The sequence below is a fragment of the Phacochoerus africanus genome, chromosome 11 (genome assembly GCF_016906955.1).
Source record: "Phacochoerus africanus isolate WHEZ1 chromosome 11, ROS_Pafr_v1, whole genome shotgun sequence".
Taxonomy (NCBI): Eukaryota; Metazoa; Chordata; class Mammalia; order Artiodactyla; family Suidae; genus Phacochoerus; species Phacochoerus africanus.
Window position 1 is genome coordinate 134,229,344 of NC_062554.1, and position 16,302 is coordinate 134,245,645.

At 54.2% G+C, this 16,302-nt stretch overlaps 1 long non-coding RNA gene across 1 annotated transcript; it reads left to right on the top strand.

Annotated features, from left to right (window-relative positions):
• Nucleotides 1-1,659: 1,659 nt before the first annotated feature.
• LOC125111549 (uncharacterized) lies at nt 1,660-4,731 on the top strand. Its single transcript, XR_007130884.1, has 2 exons — nt 1,660-1,801; nt 2,847-4,731. It is a non-coding gene; the product is annotated as an uncharacterized LOC125111549 (long non-coding RNA).
• The last annotated feature ends 11,571 nt before the right edge of the window (nt 4,732-16,302 follow it).

Consider the following 16,302-nt stretch of genomic DNA (forward strand, 5'->3'; position numbering starts at 1 on the left):
AATTCAAGCAAGAAATAATGCCGGTCTGAGCTTGGGAGGGGGCCGCGGGGATGGAGAGAAGGGCAGTCTCTGAAATCCATCCAGGACATGGTGACTGATGGGGAATGCATACGGAGGGAGCCCATGGAGGGAAGGAGACAAGGATGACACCAGTTTGCTTCTGGCAAGTGCAACTGGTGGGTGGCAGTGTCCCTTTTTAGACGAGGGGACATCTGGGGTGGAATATCTACTATCCGTCAGGGGCATCCTGCATGAACGTGTATCCCAACTTGATCTAGGGATCTTTACCTTACGTCTGTCTTGCCCAGAGGAGAAGATCAAATGATCCTACTAATTTGAGAATTCTGCTTGCCAGGTGCCAAGGTGTGCTTGGGGGGAATGCACATTGATGGCGAAGCATCTGGGACCAGCGGCATCAGGTTCTTCTGGAGCAAAGGCATCTGTCATCCGGGGCCTCAACCCCGCTTCTCTTGGATTTGTGTTTGGCAGCACCTGTGGCCTATGGACGTTCCTGGTCTGGGGATCGAACCCATGCTCCTGCAGAGACAACACTGGCTCCTTAACCCATTGCACCAGAGAGGGAACTCCCCTTTGATTATTTAAGAGCTACCTGCCAAGGGCATATCTTGTGAGGCACCTTGGTAGCTGTAGAGGAGGAAACTGATCTTAAAAGAGTTTCTAATCTAGAAGGAGCAATAAGACAACAACCACAAAAATAAGCACAGGTCCACATATATACAGTATTAACAGACATAAATGGCACAAAGAACATGCTCCCAGAAACCCACGACGGCCATGGATGACACCCCTGAAGGGGAAATCAGAGAGGAGGCGGTATTCGAGCTGGCTTTCAAGGAGAAGCGGATATTCCACAGGCAGAAAGGTGGGACTGGGGGAGAAGGGGTGTGCCTGAAGGAAGAAACCTCATGAGCAAACAGGCAGCGACACAGGCGATCACCAGGTTGGACTGGCTTAGGGTACTGGCAGAGAGGGTGTCCTTCAGCTGGGTCCCCGGAGCTTTGAGAAGCAGGAGAATTCTCTGACCACGCGAAGCTATGTTTATGGGTGCACGTGCATTTTTCTGGAGCGAGGGCTCACAGCTCTTTTCCAGTTCTCTAAAGGGTCTGGAGCAGAGGAGAGGTTAAGAACCAGCACTCCCAGTCTCCCGAATTAGAATTTCCAGGTAGGTTAAGGCCTCTGTGTTTTTCTTTTTTCTTTTCTTTTTTTGTTTTGTTTTTGCACACCTCGGACCTCCAGACAGGCCCAAGGAGGCCTTGACCTGCTAGCGTAACCCGCGCTTCCTTCCCTTGGGTCACGCCGATCCCCCGCCACCACTTTACAGGAGAATCACCACCTTCACCCCAGCTTCCACCGCCCCGAGAGACAAAAGCGGGCAAACGGCCAGAGAAACGGAGGGGGATCTCAGGGACTCAGGCAAAGACTCTGGAATCTCCTTCAGGGATGGGGTGGGTGGGAGCCTTTCCTCTCCAAGGCCGGCCGAGGTCCCCAGCCCCACCGCGGACCCGCGGTCAGATTCTGGGAATTTCCAAGCCCGTCGCTAGGGCTGCGGCAGAGCTTCCCGGACGCCGGCGTGCGATGCGCCCCGCGGCCGCTGGGTGGCGCGACGCCGGGCGCCGAGCGTGGGAAGCGCGGGCGCGCGGGCGGGCTGAGCTCACACACCGGGAAGCCGCCGCTGCGGAGCCGAGGCCGCCGCCGCTGCGCATCTCGCGCTCTCCGCTGGGCGCTCGCGGGGGCGGCGAGGCGGTTGTGCGGGCCCCCGGGAGGGAGGCGGACACGCGAGGTAAGCGCGGGGCCCCGGCCGGGCCTGTGGGCGGTCGCCGAGAGCCCCGGGGCAGGGGTGGGCCCCCTGGGGACTGCGCCCTGGGCCCCGCCGCGCTCGGGTCGCGCCCCACCCCTGCTGCGGCGCGGCCTCCCCTGCCGATGCCCTGGCCGCGTGGGTGGGAGCGGATGGCGGCCGCGAGCAGCCCCGGCCGGTCCTCGGGCTCTGGGGCCGGGGCCCGCAGGGCGGGGGAGGCGGATGAGCAGTCCCCGGGGCCCGGCCCGGAGCCCCTGGCCGCTGCTCACCTTCCGTTTCTCGGCTCCGCAGTGGGCGTGGTGCCCCGCTGCTGCAGAGGGGGCGCCCGGAGTTGAGGAAGGCAGTGGGGGAGGGAGAGCGCAGAGACAGGTGGTTGAGGGGGCGCGCGATGGTGCGCGAAGGCTCGTGATATTAATGCGTATTTCTTTCTCCCCCCTTCTTCAGGGGGCGCGGAGGTGCGCGTGGAGGAGGCGGGAAGGCCCTGGGCATAGCTCGGGAGAGGCAGGCGCAGCCAGAGATGCCCCTGGGCACTGCCTGTGTTCAGTACCCCCCCCCAATTAATAAAGTGGGTGTGGTGATGCGGGTGGAGGAGTTTGATGAAGACCTGCCCCAGAACTGCCCTGAACTGCCCCAGGCTGGCCGCCTGGCCCCTGGCTCCCGCGCTCCAGGAGCCCCAGGCGTTGAGCGCTCTGCAGAGGCTGGGGGCGGCCGTGCCCTCCATCTGTAGAAGCTCCAGCAGCAGAGGCAGCTCAGAGCTAGGGGCTGGGAGAAGGACGTGAGGGGCGGGGCGGGGGGGGGGTGTCCGGACGGACGTGAAGGGGAGTCTCCAGGCCTACAGATCAAGTTCATAGATCGCGGGTCCGCCAGGATGTGGTGGGAGGTGGGGGCTGTGGGGAAATTGGATAATGTCCGTAGGACCCCCTCCTTCCAGCTTTGTTTGCAGCCATAGGCCAAAATTGGGGTTTCGGCATTTGCCAAATGTGCATAATTTTTTTTTTTTCTTTCCCTTTCGGTTTGTTTTGTTTTTTAGAGGAACGGCAAATGACAGAGCGGAGGGAAGGCTGGCCCAGCCAATCCTGGAGCCGCTGCAGCACTGGTTCCCCAAACAAACACATTCTGGTGCAAGGACAGAGAGGAGGGGGCTGCTGGCCCACACCCCTCCCCTGCCGGTAGCCCCCTGGCCGCTCCCCTGTGGGGAGGGCAGCTGGACAGAGGCTGCCCTGGGCCGGGCTGGTGATGGTGCTGCGGCCCCTCCCTGCTGCCCAGCGTGGGAGGAAGAAGGCAGAGCCAGGCAAGTCTCCCTCTGCGTCCTCTGGGGTGGAAGGAGCAGGTAGAGACAGGGCTGGGGCAGCCAGGGCCGGGTGTTGCTTTGGCATGGGTGGCGAGAGGGCTGCACCTCCAGCCCCTTGGGTCTGGTTCCACTCCCGGCCTGTCCCTGGCACTCAGCAACTGCGTCTATGTGCCTGTTGGTGCCACCATGTTATATAACGCTTATATAATCTCCCAGGGCAAGCGCTGTGTCTCCGTTGTCAGGTCACACAGACGCTGTGTCCGTGTGGGAGTCAGGATCTGTGGGAGCCCGGGGGTGGGCCTGCGCCCTCTGCTCCCGGTCCCGGCCGTGGAGGGGGAGATGGGCGAGCAGGGGCCCATGGCACACCAGCTGTCTGCGCCTGAGAAAGAAGGGCTGGCTGGGCAGCCGTCCTCTCCTTGCCCCCGCATGTCCCCCCTTGCCCGGTGGATCCTCTTGTGGAGCGGATGCCCTTCTGGTGCCCGAGAGGTCAGCTTTCTGTTCTTGGGGCGCCCCTGGCACGCAGATGGGTGTGGTGAGATGACCCCCGGAACGTTGCAGGGGGAAGAGTACGTGGTACCTGGGGTTGCATAAAGAGAGCGAGAGATGAGCTCTGCCTTTGAGGTTTTGAGCAAGAGCGCCTGGAAGGATGGGCTGGTGGTGGCATTCTAAGAAGCTGGGAGCCGGCCTAGGGGCTAGAGGATGGCCAGGGAAGGGTGTGCGGGGAAGTGGATCAGACAGCAAAGATAAACATGGTGTTCTTTTACTGTACTCTCCACTGGGCTGTCCCTGGTTACCAGGGCAACAGAAGCAGTGATGAAAATCATGCCTTTCGTTCAGTGGAAAAATCTGGCTCCTCCTCCCGCCTCTTCCTTCTCTAATCGCCTGCAACCTATTGGGAGGGTAGTGGCTCCAGGGATCAGAGACCCCAGTGTGTCCCTCTCAGGGCCCCCCCTTCCCCGTTTTTTGTCATCGTCCGCCTTCCTGCATCCCCTCTTTCCCCCAGAGCTCGGTAATTGGCAGTTGCGTAGGAGTTGGACTTCGTGGAGGGGGAAGGGTGCGGACGTCATCGCAGGGCAGGGCGAGCCGAGCGTGGGCAGAGATGTGGATGCGGGAAGCCACGGGCACACGAGGAGGGTCAGGCATTGATCAGCTCGATGGGGCTCGTTCCTGGGGGTGGAAGGGGTGGGGGAGACAATGGAAAACCTGCAGAGCCTGGCGTCTGGGCCTGTGGTGGTGGGAAGAGGAGGCTCAGGTGTCTGGGGTGGTCATGGCTCCTGACGCGAGCTAGGACTCATTCATTGCGCACTTTTTTAGGGGTGTCTGCCATGTTAGGTAAGGTTCTGGGAGCTGGGAAGACGCAGGTAAGTAAGCCTGGGCCTTGACCTTGAAGAGATTGTGGGAGATGGGAGGAGGACGGGCATGTGGGGAAAGAGCAGCTGGCATTGTGACCAGCCTAGAATCTGGGGCCCCGGGCAGGAGATGGGCCACATTCCCGCCCGGAGGTGATGGATTAAGGTGGGGCCTGTGGGAATTCGGAGGAGGAGGTAGTCAGAGAGCCCCTTTGGCTTGGAGACAGGACATGGGGGAGAGAAGGTGCTGACAGTTTGAGCCTTAATGATTGACAGAAGCAGAAAAATCAGGGTTCAGACTTGTTCGGGGAGTCATGCTTGCTTTGCTTTTTTAGACGGGTTGCCATCAAGACAATGGCCGGGTATCTGGATGGAAACGTTACAGTCAGGCAGATAAAGTTTGCCGTGGACGTGGGCGCTGGGAGGAGATCTGGAGGAGATTGTGTTGTGAGGTCTGCAAGGCGCGTGGGTGCCGAGACGGTGCGGGGACAGGGATCCCAGGGCCTGGGGCATCGGCCTGGAAGGGGGTCAGCTTCTGTACCTCGTGCTTGTGGATCATCCCAGACTGCCGGACCAGTTTCTGCTAATGAGCACCCACGTCTTCCACCCACCCACACCCCTTTCTGAGGCTGAGGTTTCTGTTTAGGTCTTCTTCTCCCTGGTAACGACCTTTGGGAGGGGATGTCCTGGAAAGATAGAGCCACACACTTAACCGCTCCGAGCTCTCCTCTTGACCTTGGTGCTATCATTTGCTTATCAGTTCCTGAGCGGTCGGAGACGTGCTGTCGCGCGACACATGCCCTGGGTCCTCAGCCTCCACCAGCAGGGCTGCTTGTTCTGATGCCTTTCCAGTCATCTTTCTAGAGGAAAAAGAGCACTGCCCAGAGTCAGGAAGCCTTGGGCAGCTACACGATCCTGGGCAAGTGGCTGCCTTTTCCAAGCCTTCGTGCCTGGCCGAAGATGCACATTTCTTCCCCCTTTCCCAGGTCTCTGCGGCAGACTAGGCTTTTGAAACTAGCAGCCCCGCTCGTGGGAGGGAATAGCAGGAATGGGGGTCCCCCGAGCACACCCCGCTCCCCAGAGTGGGTAGCAGCCTCCCAGAGGGAGGGTGGCCTGTGTTCCTCTTGGGAGCTTGGAAATACTAGACGAGTAGGTTGTCCCAGGGACCAGGAGTTGGCAGACGGTAGCCCAGGGGCTGGCTGCCTTCTTTGGTAAATAAAGTTTTATTGGGACAGAGACGCCTACACTGTTTGTCGTGTCCTCTGTGGCCGCTGGAGATGGCATGACCTACAAGCCGAAAGGATTTACTGGCTCACCTTTTGAGAAAGAAATGGCCAACCCTGGCCCTAGACCACCAGGAAAGAGCTCGGACCTCCACTGGGGATGCTCGTGAGGCCGTTTCGGCTTCCTAGGGCTCTTGCAGCTTCTGCCTTGGGGGCCTTCCTTTGCGATCCCAAGCGAGGATGACGTGGCAGTTTTTAGAGTCAGCCCACAGAGAGTAGTGCGGCCTCTGGGAAATCTGCTGCGTTTTCATCCCTGTCCCTGCAGCATGGAGGGCGTCCGTTCCAGCCCTCTCCCCTCTCCCCACCCACATACTCGAACTTCTTCGTGTCCTGGACCCTGAATTCGTCACTGGGGATGGCTTGTGGCCTTGGGGCGACAAGCTGCCCTTCTTCTTCTTCCCAGGCCATGCAGGGGAGAATGGACCAACCCAAACGCAGTGTCTGGTGAGGAGAAGGGGCGCCTCACTGGTTCTGCCAAGTCCCGCAGCATGCGTCCCTTGATAGCTTTGCTGTGTCACTTCCGGCTTCACTGTGCCCTTTAGTTCCAAGGCCCTGGAGATGCGCCTGCAAAGAGGGTTTGTCTGCCTGAACTTGGCACTCCTCCACGGTCGGAAACAGGCCCTGTGGCTTGGGGTTTGGGGAGTGTGTGTCTGTGTTGGCAGGGTGGCACTCAGAAGCCCTGCGTCAGCCCTTACCGAGTCCCCCTGTGTTCTGGTTCCCACCTGGTTTGATGTGGTCCTCAAACTGAAGTCTCAATGAAACTCCTGGCTGGGAGCAGGGTGAATTTCAAGTTCTTGCTTTTACAAAACAGAAGCACCAGAGCAGATGGGTCACTTCAGCTCAGGGCTGAGATAGGAAGTGAGACACTGGTGGCAAGAGGAACCCACGTGCTCAGAGCAGTATGGGGGGGGGGGGGCAGATGACTGAGGTTTATTCCCATTGCAGCTGGAAGGGAGGAGGCTGGCAGTGGGAGGAGGGAGCAGACGACCCAGAATAGCAAAGAAGACAGAAGCTCAGCACACCCAGAGCTGCTTTTAGCTGGGACTGGTAAGCCTGGCTCTAGGAGCCTTACTTCTCACCTCCCTACACACATTTTTCCCAGAGGCCAGGTTTCTGAGTGTTCTCATCAAAAAAAAAAAAAAAAAAAAAAAGAAAGAAAGAAAAAGAAAGAGAAAGAAAGGAAAAGAGACTTCATCAAAAATCCTCTCTCAGTGCCTGTCATTGTAGAGTTGAGGGTGATGCCACATTCGCTGGGTTTCCGCACCTGTGGCGCCAGGGGCAGTGACGTGCAGAGAAATTCCATTGCTCCAGGGTTATTCGGGATCTGGTCTGTGCTAGGCCTGGCGTGAACCTCGGAGGTTGCAGAGAGGTAAACAAAAGATGCCCCGTGCCCCCTGAACGGTGTGTGCCGATCGAACCCGTTCGAATGTGTCTGCCCTGGATCCTCAGCTTCAGGCGAGCACACCTGCGTCGGTCACGGTCACTGCGGCCGCCCCCGTGCGGGATGCTGTGCTTGGCACTCGGGTGTCGTGCGTGTTTAACTGGCTGGCCTCCCGCGTTTGGTCAGTCCTGGAAATGTGCGGGGGATCTGAGGAGGTGAGTGGAGCAAGAGGGGAACTCACGGCGGGGTGTGTGGCCAGTCTGGGCAAAGTGGCCCTGTCTAGACACGCTGGCGATGCCACTGCCGGTCAGGAGGAGGGTCCAGAAGGGTCGCCCTGGTCAGGAGGAGGGATTCCTTTGGTCTGAGGACCAGGAGGAAGGAGGAGGACGACCTGGCCTGCAGCCCCACGTCACTGGGTGAAGCCCGGGGCTGGGGAAGAAAGGACCAGCCAGTGGCAGGGAAGGCTCGACTGGGCGGGAGAGGAGAAACCAGCGGGAGAGGAAGCCTGGCGGCTGCTCCAGGCTCAGGTGGAGGCAGAGCTGAAGCAGGGGAGTGCCAGGCGAAGGTGGTGGCGGGGACGAAGCGCAGGCGGGACTCGCAGCTCTGTCCTGCAGGTCTCCTCCGAGGTGACCGTGTCCAGGTAGGACCCAGAATACCGCCCTTCCCCCAGTGGGGCCGATGCCAGGACAGACGCTGCAGCTGAGGTTATGGTTAAAATTGTCACTACGGCCGTTTTCACCCCTCTTTGGAGGGAGAGAGAGTGTGAGAAACGTCGGTGTTCCTGTCGCTCAGGTTCAACTCGTCATCCACACATGGCCCCTTTCTTTTCGTCTGTACGTTTGCCGACCTCATTCCCCAGGGCCTTCTTGCGTTGTTCTACAGCAAATCCCAGACATCATGTTTCTTCCGTAAATATTCCCGTTATGACGCTCTAAAAAGTCATACGTTTTAGGAACGTAACCCCAGCGGTGGTATCACCCTCTGCAATAGCACTATTTTTTTTTTTTTTTTAACCATGCCCATGTCATGCAGAAGTTCCCAGGCCAGGGATCGAGCCCTTACCACAGCAGTGACAACACTGGATCCCGTAAGCACTAGGCCACCAGGGAACTCCTGGCACTGTCATTCTTCAGATCCCCGGTCGTCCGTTCGGTTACGTTTCCCCGCCTGTCTCATTTTTTAAAAAATAGTTGGTTTTGTTTGATTCAGGCTCCGAACAAGATCCGTATGTTTCATTTAGTTCATGATTAGTCTCAGCGTCTCTGTTAATAAAGATTACCCTCATTCCTAAAGCAATTATATGTTGCAGTTCTGCCCTGTAGAGTGACGTCGCTGCCCCCCCCCCCCATCTCCTGACAGCTGCTGTCAGGCTTTCCTGAGTTTTGTGGAACCGTGTTGTGATTTTCGAGGCTTCTGCATTATTTCTGTTGTCTTTGTGGTTTAATGTAACCCATCATGTTTTTCCTTCCTTCGATAAATCTTTCTTGAGAGCCTCCTCTGTGCCAGGCGCTGTACCAGGCCCTGGGCATCCGGCTGCGAACAGACAGGCCTTCGAGGAGCATACAGTCTGAGCCCTGAGAGGGTTGTGGGTCTGCTCACTGTCCCCCAGCCCGTGTGCATCCCAGCCAAGTTGATGACCACGACTCCCGTCCCTTCTGTGCTCACCCATCGGCCCCGCCAAGGGCTTCGTCTTCATGTTCTCATGCTGTCCTGTTTTGTGGTTGATAAGTGGTATCCCCAGTACTGATGAAGAGCCCGGGTGTGCCTTCTGCGGAAGGCCCCTGTTTCGGAGCCACGCCCTGGGATTCCAGCAGCGTCACCAAGGGACTGTGTGTGTGCCCATTCGATGCTCTTGGGCTTGAGCCTTTGTAGCTAAGCAGGGTAACAGGGAACTCCGCTTAACTGGCCGATTGTCCAGAGGCTGACCAAAACCACCTGGAAGGTGCCCGGAGCTGTTCAGGGGCTCGGCGCCTGCCAAACCCTGCTAGTGTGTTCTTTGAGCAGGTGGATTTGCGGTGGGTTGGGGCTTTTGCTATAATGATTAGGCTACCTGCCTAAATGAGCCTGCTTTCTCAACCTGCTTTTCTTTGCTGGGCAGGATGGTGTTCAGGGTGACCGTGCTGCCTCTGGCAGAATCTAGTGGTACAGTTCAGGCTTGTCTTGCTAATAAGACTCTCACTGATTTGCATTTCTCTGAATAAATCATAAGATTTATGTTTGGCCACTGTGACGTTTGGGTTTGAGAATGGTCCATGATTCTTGTATTTTTCCAGTTCAAATGTAGCTCTCATGCAGTTTTTGGTGGATTATAGCATTTGAGCCTTTCAAAAAAAAAAATCTCAGTTAGGAGTTCCTGCTGTGGCACAGCGGGTTAATGATTGGCTTGTCTCTGTGGAGGTGCGGGTTCGATGCCCAACCCGGCACAGTGGGTTAAGGATCTGGCGTTGCTACAGCTGTAGGTCGAAGCTCTGGCTTGGATTTGATCCCTGGCCCGGGAACTTCCATATACTGTGGGGGCAGCTGAAAAAGAAAAAAAAATCCTGGTTAATAAAAATGAATATATTTTCAGACACAAAGATTAATATTCTTTCAGCTTTCCTAGATTTTTTCTTGTATACTTGAGATAATACAGAATATATGAATATGCAATGATACAGGATCTTCTTTCACTGAAGGCTGCGTAGTTTAGAGTTTGGTGATATTTTGTTTATTTTTTATTAAGTAATCTTTAATGGTTTTGATTGTGCACTGATACTGCTTAAAATTTTTGAGCAAATTTCCTTGCCTGTGTATATTTATATACTGCATCGCTGTACTGATACCTTATATACATTATAAAACCCCAAAGGAAAAGTTAAAGAGGGCTGGGTATGTTGCATTTTTGGATGAACTACTCTCGGTCCCATTGGAGTAGAGAGCCTCTTTGCGCTGCGTGTCAGCCCCCGCGACGTATTCAGGCTGTTGCCCTCGCACCACCCTCTCTCTCTCTCTCTATGGATCATGTCCACGTGCTGCTATTCTTCTCATCTTAAGCAAAGCCTTCTTTGGAGTTCCCTTTATGGCTCCGTGGTAATGAGCCCAAAGACGAGGATCCATGAGGATGTGGGTTCGATCCCTGGCCTCGCTCAGTGGGTTAAGGATCCGGCGCTGCCGTGAGCTGTGATGTAGGTGGCAGATGCAGCTTGGATCTCACGTTGCTGTGGCTGTGGTGTAGGCCGGCGGCTACAGCTCCAGTTAGACCCCTAGCCTGGGAACCTCCATATGCCGCAGGTGCAGCCCTAAAAGGTCAAAGAAAAGAAAAGCTACTGCCCATGTCTCTGCCCCAGTGCATTTCCGGTCCTTGCTCCCTTCACTTCCTCTTTCAGGTGCCTCCATGCAGCTTGTCTCCAGCCACTCCAGATGAAAGTGCTCTTGACAAGGGCAGCAGTGACTTCCTTGCGACTCAATCTTGTGGCCTCTTCTGGGTCCCCATCATAGCAGCTTCAGCAGTATTTGGCACAGCGGGTTATGCCCGTTTCCTTGAAGTGCTGCCTTCTCTGGGTGTGTATTTCTGGTTCCCCCCCCCACCTCGTCTTGTGGCCTCTCCCTTCTCATTGTCTCATCTCTCTGACGTCTGAACATTGGACGGCCTAGGGTACGGCCTCTGCATCTTCTCTTTCTCTTTGCAATCCTCTCCATGCTCCTGGCTTAAATGCCATCCCTGTGGATGCTGTCTAGAAGTTGCTTCAGGAGTTCCCGTCGTAGGTCAGTGGTTAACGAATCCAACTAGGAACCATGAGGTTTCGGGTTCGATCCCTGGCCTCACTCAGTGGGTTAAGGATCCGGTGTTGCCGTGAGCTGTGGTGTAGGTCACAGATGTGGCTCAGATCCCGCGTTGCTATGGCTCTGGAGTAGGCCGGCGGCTACAGCTCCGATTAGACCCTTAACCTGGGAACCTCCATATGCTGAGGGGGGACCTTAGAAAAGGCAAATAGACAAAAAAAAAAAAAAGTAGAATTTGCTTTAGAGTAATCCCAAGAGATAATCATTGACCATGAGTTGATAATGGTTGAAGCTGGGTGATGAGTACCTGGGGGTGGGGTATTGTACTATTTTCTCTAGTTTTGTGTATGTTTGAAATTTTACATAATGAAAAGCTAAAAAAAAAAATAAAAATCTATATACTGATGACTCCCAGTTATCTGTCTCAAGCCCAGCCTCTCATCTGAAGTACAGTCCTGTGTGTGTCCATCAGCCTGCTTAACGTTTCAACTGGATTAATAGATGTTTCGTACTTATCATGCCCCAAACTGAAGTCCTGATTCTTCTTCACAGATATAGCTTCTTCCCACAGCCTCCCGTCTTGGTGATGGGAGTGCCGTCTTCCCATTGCTCATCCGAACCACGTATGGCCATGCTTCACTTCTCTGTCTTATGTCCTTCACCCAGTCCATCAGCAAAACTTGTTGACTCCCTGCAAAATATGTGTAGAATATGACCAGTGGAACTGCTTCCACGGCCATCACCCTGGCCCAAGGCACCCTCACCTTTCGCCTGCTATTCCTGTGCCCCTTACAGGCTCTCGTCCTCACAGTAGCCGGAAGGATCCCATGAGACACACATCACTTCATGCCTGCCATGCTCAGAACCCTGCTGTGGCTTCTTTCCACTCTCCATGAAAGCTGGGGTCCTCGGAGTGACCCACACAGGACCCTGTAGCTTATGAACGCCGTCCAGTAGAAATACGAAGAGTTACACAGGGGTACCGTGTATGCAATTCAAGATTTTTCTGCTAAATTTAAAGGGAAAAGGAAATACGTGCAATTAATTTTATTACTTGAACCCAGGACGTCAGAATTATCTTCATTTCTGACGTATATTCTGCAGGGTTTTGGTAGTGAGTCACCCCCGTAGCACAGCCCAGTTTGGATCGGCCACGTTTCATGGGCTCCATGGCCTCGTGTGCCTGGTGGCCGCCGTGTTGAGATGAACGGCAGGCCTTTGGATTCTGTGGCCCCCCGGGGGCTTCTGTGTCCTTCCCTTCTTCCACTTTGCTCTGGCCGCCCTGGCTTCCTTGCTGTTCCTCAAGTAAACTAGGCAGTTCCTGTATCAGAGCCTTCACACCTCCTGTTCCCTCCGCTTGGAATGCTTTTCCCAGCTGGCCCTGACCAGACTCTCAAATGCTACCTTCTCAGTGCCCCACCCGCCCTGCGCACTTGGTTGCGTTTCCTGCGTCTCTTCCCTGCCCTGTTTTCGTCCGTAGCACTGTCAGCACTTCCCATGCTCTAGATCTCTCTCACTTCCTGTGTTGTCCATCTCCCCCCACTGGATGGAATGTGAGCTCCGTGAGCGCCGGGGCTTTGGCCGTTTCCTTCCCTGCCCTATTTCCGGAGCATGGAACAGTGCCTGGCATGTAGGAGAGAGAGATGGATAGATGTTGAGAAATTAAATGAAATGCATTAATAAGGATGATTCTTTCTTAGTAAGAAGCATGCAGTTGAATACACTTTGTGGTTGCAGAATATCTTGGTGTCATATTTTGCAACATGGTGGTTGGAAGGTCTGGTCCAAGTCACCGTATTTTGAAAGAGTCCTTTCTAGGAAGATGTTATCCTGGGGTCAGCTGATCGTTTAAATGGATTTAAGACCCCTGAAACCCTGCCTTGTATTCCACTGAGAGATTTAAAAACAAGCTTGGATATGCGGTTTTCCGTGTGTGCGTAGGTAGAAGGGTGTCGAGACTGCATATCCTCCTGTTGAATTGGGTAACGTCATCCTGTCATGGTGAAAATGATTTCCCAACGCTGGTGTTTGAAATGCTCTTTCTGTGACATAAGTCTCTCAAAAAGTAGAGGCTTTCTTACCCATTTTTAAAATTGTCACCTTAACCCGAAAGGGACAGATTAATTATTTATTTGTTTGTTGGAAAAATAGTCATTAATTGTCATTCTCTTCTTATAGAAGAGGTCAGCAACTTTTGGTTTTCTGGTTTAAAAAGAAGTATAACCTCTGTTTAAGTTGAGCCACTCTTTCCACCCTGAGAGTATCAGGGGCAGCGTGATCCCGTGCGTTGCGTTGCGGGTCTCCCTGTCTCATTACAGAGGACTGCCGGTTAGTGAATGGAGGAGGGTATCCCGGGCTTGCCTAAACGGATGCACATAAACTGCGCTCGAGGACGCAGACCGCTCGGCTGCCCCGTCCGTCTTTTGGTGTTTGCATTAACCTCGCTGCCTTGAGCAGCCTTTCCTCCATCAGAGGGTTGGGTCTTCTCATCGTTGTTGCTCATGATCTGAAATGGCGCTGGCTCCCACCAGTGTTGGTTGACTGAATAGTATTGGGGAATGGATTCATTTGGTGACCCCAACACCATAAGATTGTATTTACTGGACATCGCAGTCCGTAAGCCAAGTTTCTTTTATTCTTTGGTGGCTTTAGAGCCATTTCTCTCTTCTCTCTTTTTTTTGGCCTCTGCATGCGGAAGTTCGTAGCCCAGGGATTGAACCTGTGCCACAGAAGTGGCAGTGCTGGATCCTTAACCTGCTGAGCCACCAGGGAACTCCAAGAGGCATTTCTTTAGCAGTGATGGTGTGAGAAAAGCAGCACTGCAGTCCGGATGCTTGAAGAGCCTTGATGCCTTATTCTGCATCTGACAGGCGGTGAAGGTGGTAGCCACTCGCACCAGCATGCTGGGAGTTGGGAGGTGGCTGGTTGTGATCAGAAGCTGATCTGAAGGTGAGCGTGGAAGGCAGGGGTTGCTGGACGAGGTAGCCAGCATCATCCTAAAGGGACAGGAGGGATGTCTTTGAAGCCCTGTGCCATGTCTTCCCGCAGCTCTCCTCCATGTGGAAAATGCTTGTTGAAATACATTTTCCATCCATTTTGACAGTCCAGAACGTGTGTCAGCTGGATAGGTGCCCTGGGTGGTGTTTTTCCAGCTGCCGTGACCAAAAGCGCCATTGGAAACATGAGCAGCTGGGCTGTGCACTGAAGCTCTGGTCGGGAACAGAGGCCCTGGGTACGTTCTGCTGCAGCAGAAACCGTCTCCCACACGCCCTGGACCTGGCATCGCTGAGCAAGGCTTGTCCACAGCGGCCCAAAGACCAGCCAGCCACTAGCCAGCCCATCATCATCTGTTCTTGACGCACGTTTGAACAGGGCCTCTGGTGGGAAAGGCTCCATGTTTCTGGATGGCGTGGCCGGGCCTGCAGAGGAAGGTCTGTGGCAGCGTGGAGGGAGACCTGGCTTCTGTCCCCAGGGAGCTCAGGGCTGGTGAGGGAGATGGACGTCCATGCCGAATACAAGGCAACGACGTGCAGACGGGATGCAGACGGAGCCCAAGAAACTGCCATATTAGCCAGGAGCAATTGGAGGGTATCTCTCAGAACACGAGGAAGGGGAGCTCATCCGTCCTGCTCGTGGCTGACTCGGAGCCTAGCACAGGACTGCATCCTTATCAGGCGCTCAGCAAATATGTATTTGTTAATGGTCAGGCGGAGTTCCCATTATAGCTCCGTGATTGGGAACCCGACTAGGATGCATGAGGATGCAGGTTTGATCCCTGGCCTCACTCAGTGGGTTGAGGATCCAGCATTTCCGCAAGCTGAAGTGTAGGTCACAGATGCAGCTTAGATCTGGTGTTGGCTTGGCTGTGGCGTAGGCCTCAGCTGCAGCTCTGATCCAACCCCTGGCCCGGGAACTTCCCTGTGCTGCAGGCGTGGTCCTAAAAGAAAAAAAAATATGTATTTGGGTTTGGAAGGAGTGGGGCTTCACCACCAGGGACAGAGGAGGAAACGTCTGTTGCGAAGAGGTGGTCTGTGTGCCCTGAACCACCAAAATCACACAGGTGGTCTGTGTGTGGCAGGAGAGGGGCTGCGTACTGCAAAGCGTGGGCAGCCTTGGCGGGAGGGGGGACCACTTCTAGGATGTTGATTTTGGTGGTTCTTAACCTCTTTTTGCTCCAGTTCTCATTAGGAATTGCATGGAAACGATACCCTCTTTCTTGAGGAAAGACACAATCACAGCAGCACATGGTTGGACATAGATCCCATCGGAAGACTCGCAGGTCGCAGGTTCTAAAACCCTGCTGTTGACTGGGGAGCCATCGGTGCATATTGAGCTCTTTACATGGGGAGAAGACACTTTTTATTTTTTCCTGGGGTCTTTGGGGATTGACTCAGATCAGTGTGTACTCTGTGGGCATTCTGGGTTTTCGGAGCCCTGAGTAACAGGCTTGGGGAAGCCGTGGAGACCTGGGGGGGGAGCCGTGGAGACCTGGGGGGGGAAGCCGTGGAGAACTGCCCCCCCCACCCCAGTGCACTGATGTGGAAAGAGCGAGTGTTGGCTTCCTTGAGCAGGAGATGAAAAGTTACCTGAGAAAAGTTAGAAAAAAATTAACTTAAAAAATTCACTAATTCAAAATAGGGAACGCTTATGCTAATTTTTCTTCTGTGGCATGGTTTCTAGCTCAGATAGCCGGCCAAGAAGTAGTTACAGATAGAGAGAGGCAGTGTGTTGCATTTCTGGGAACACTGAGTAATTATTGCCTTTGGAATGGTTAAGCAAAATAAAATGAAATAAAATAAGATATAACAAAATAAAAAGCTAGCAAACTGCTTTCCAAAAAAAAAAAAAAAAGGACTCATTAGAGTTTCGTATCACCAAGATATTGGGTTCAAAACGCTCCTTAGCAATCCAGACTCATCAAGGAAGGCTGCCTGGAGGAGGAATGTGGTGCAAGTTTATGGGCTATTTGGAAAAGCAGAAAGACTGGTCTGAGGACTGGGTTGATTTTAAAATTGTATGGGTTTTGTTCTTATCATAAAAATTCCTGTAAATAATACCTGTTAAAAAATAAATAAAGAGTTCCCTGGTGGCCTAGTGGTTAAAAATTCGTCACTATCACTGCTGTGGCTCAGGTTCCATCCCTGGCCCAGGAATTTCCGCATGCCATGGTTGCAGCCAAAAATAAATAAATAAACATTTTAAAGACCAAACTTCTGGAGTTCCTGTTGTAGCTCAGCAAGTTAAGAACCTGACTTAGTGTCTCTGAGGATGCAGGTTTGATCCCTGACCCCATTCAGCGGGCCAAGGACTCGGCCTTGCCACAAGCTGCAGCATAGGTTTCAGATTCAGTTCAGATCCAGTGTTGCTGTGGCTGTGGCATGGGCCTCAGCTGCAGCTCTGATTTGTCCCCTGGCCTGGGA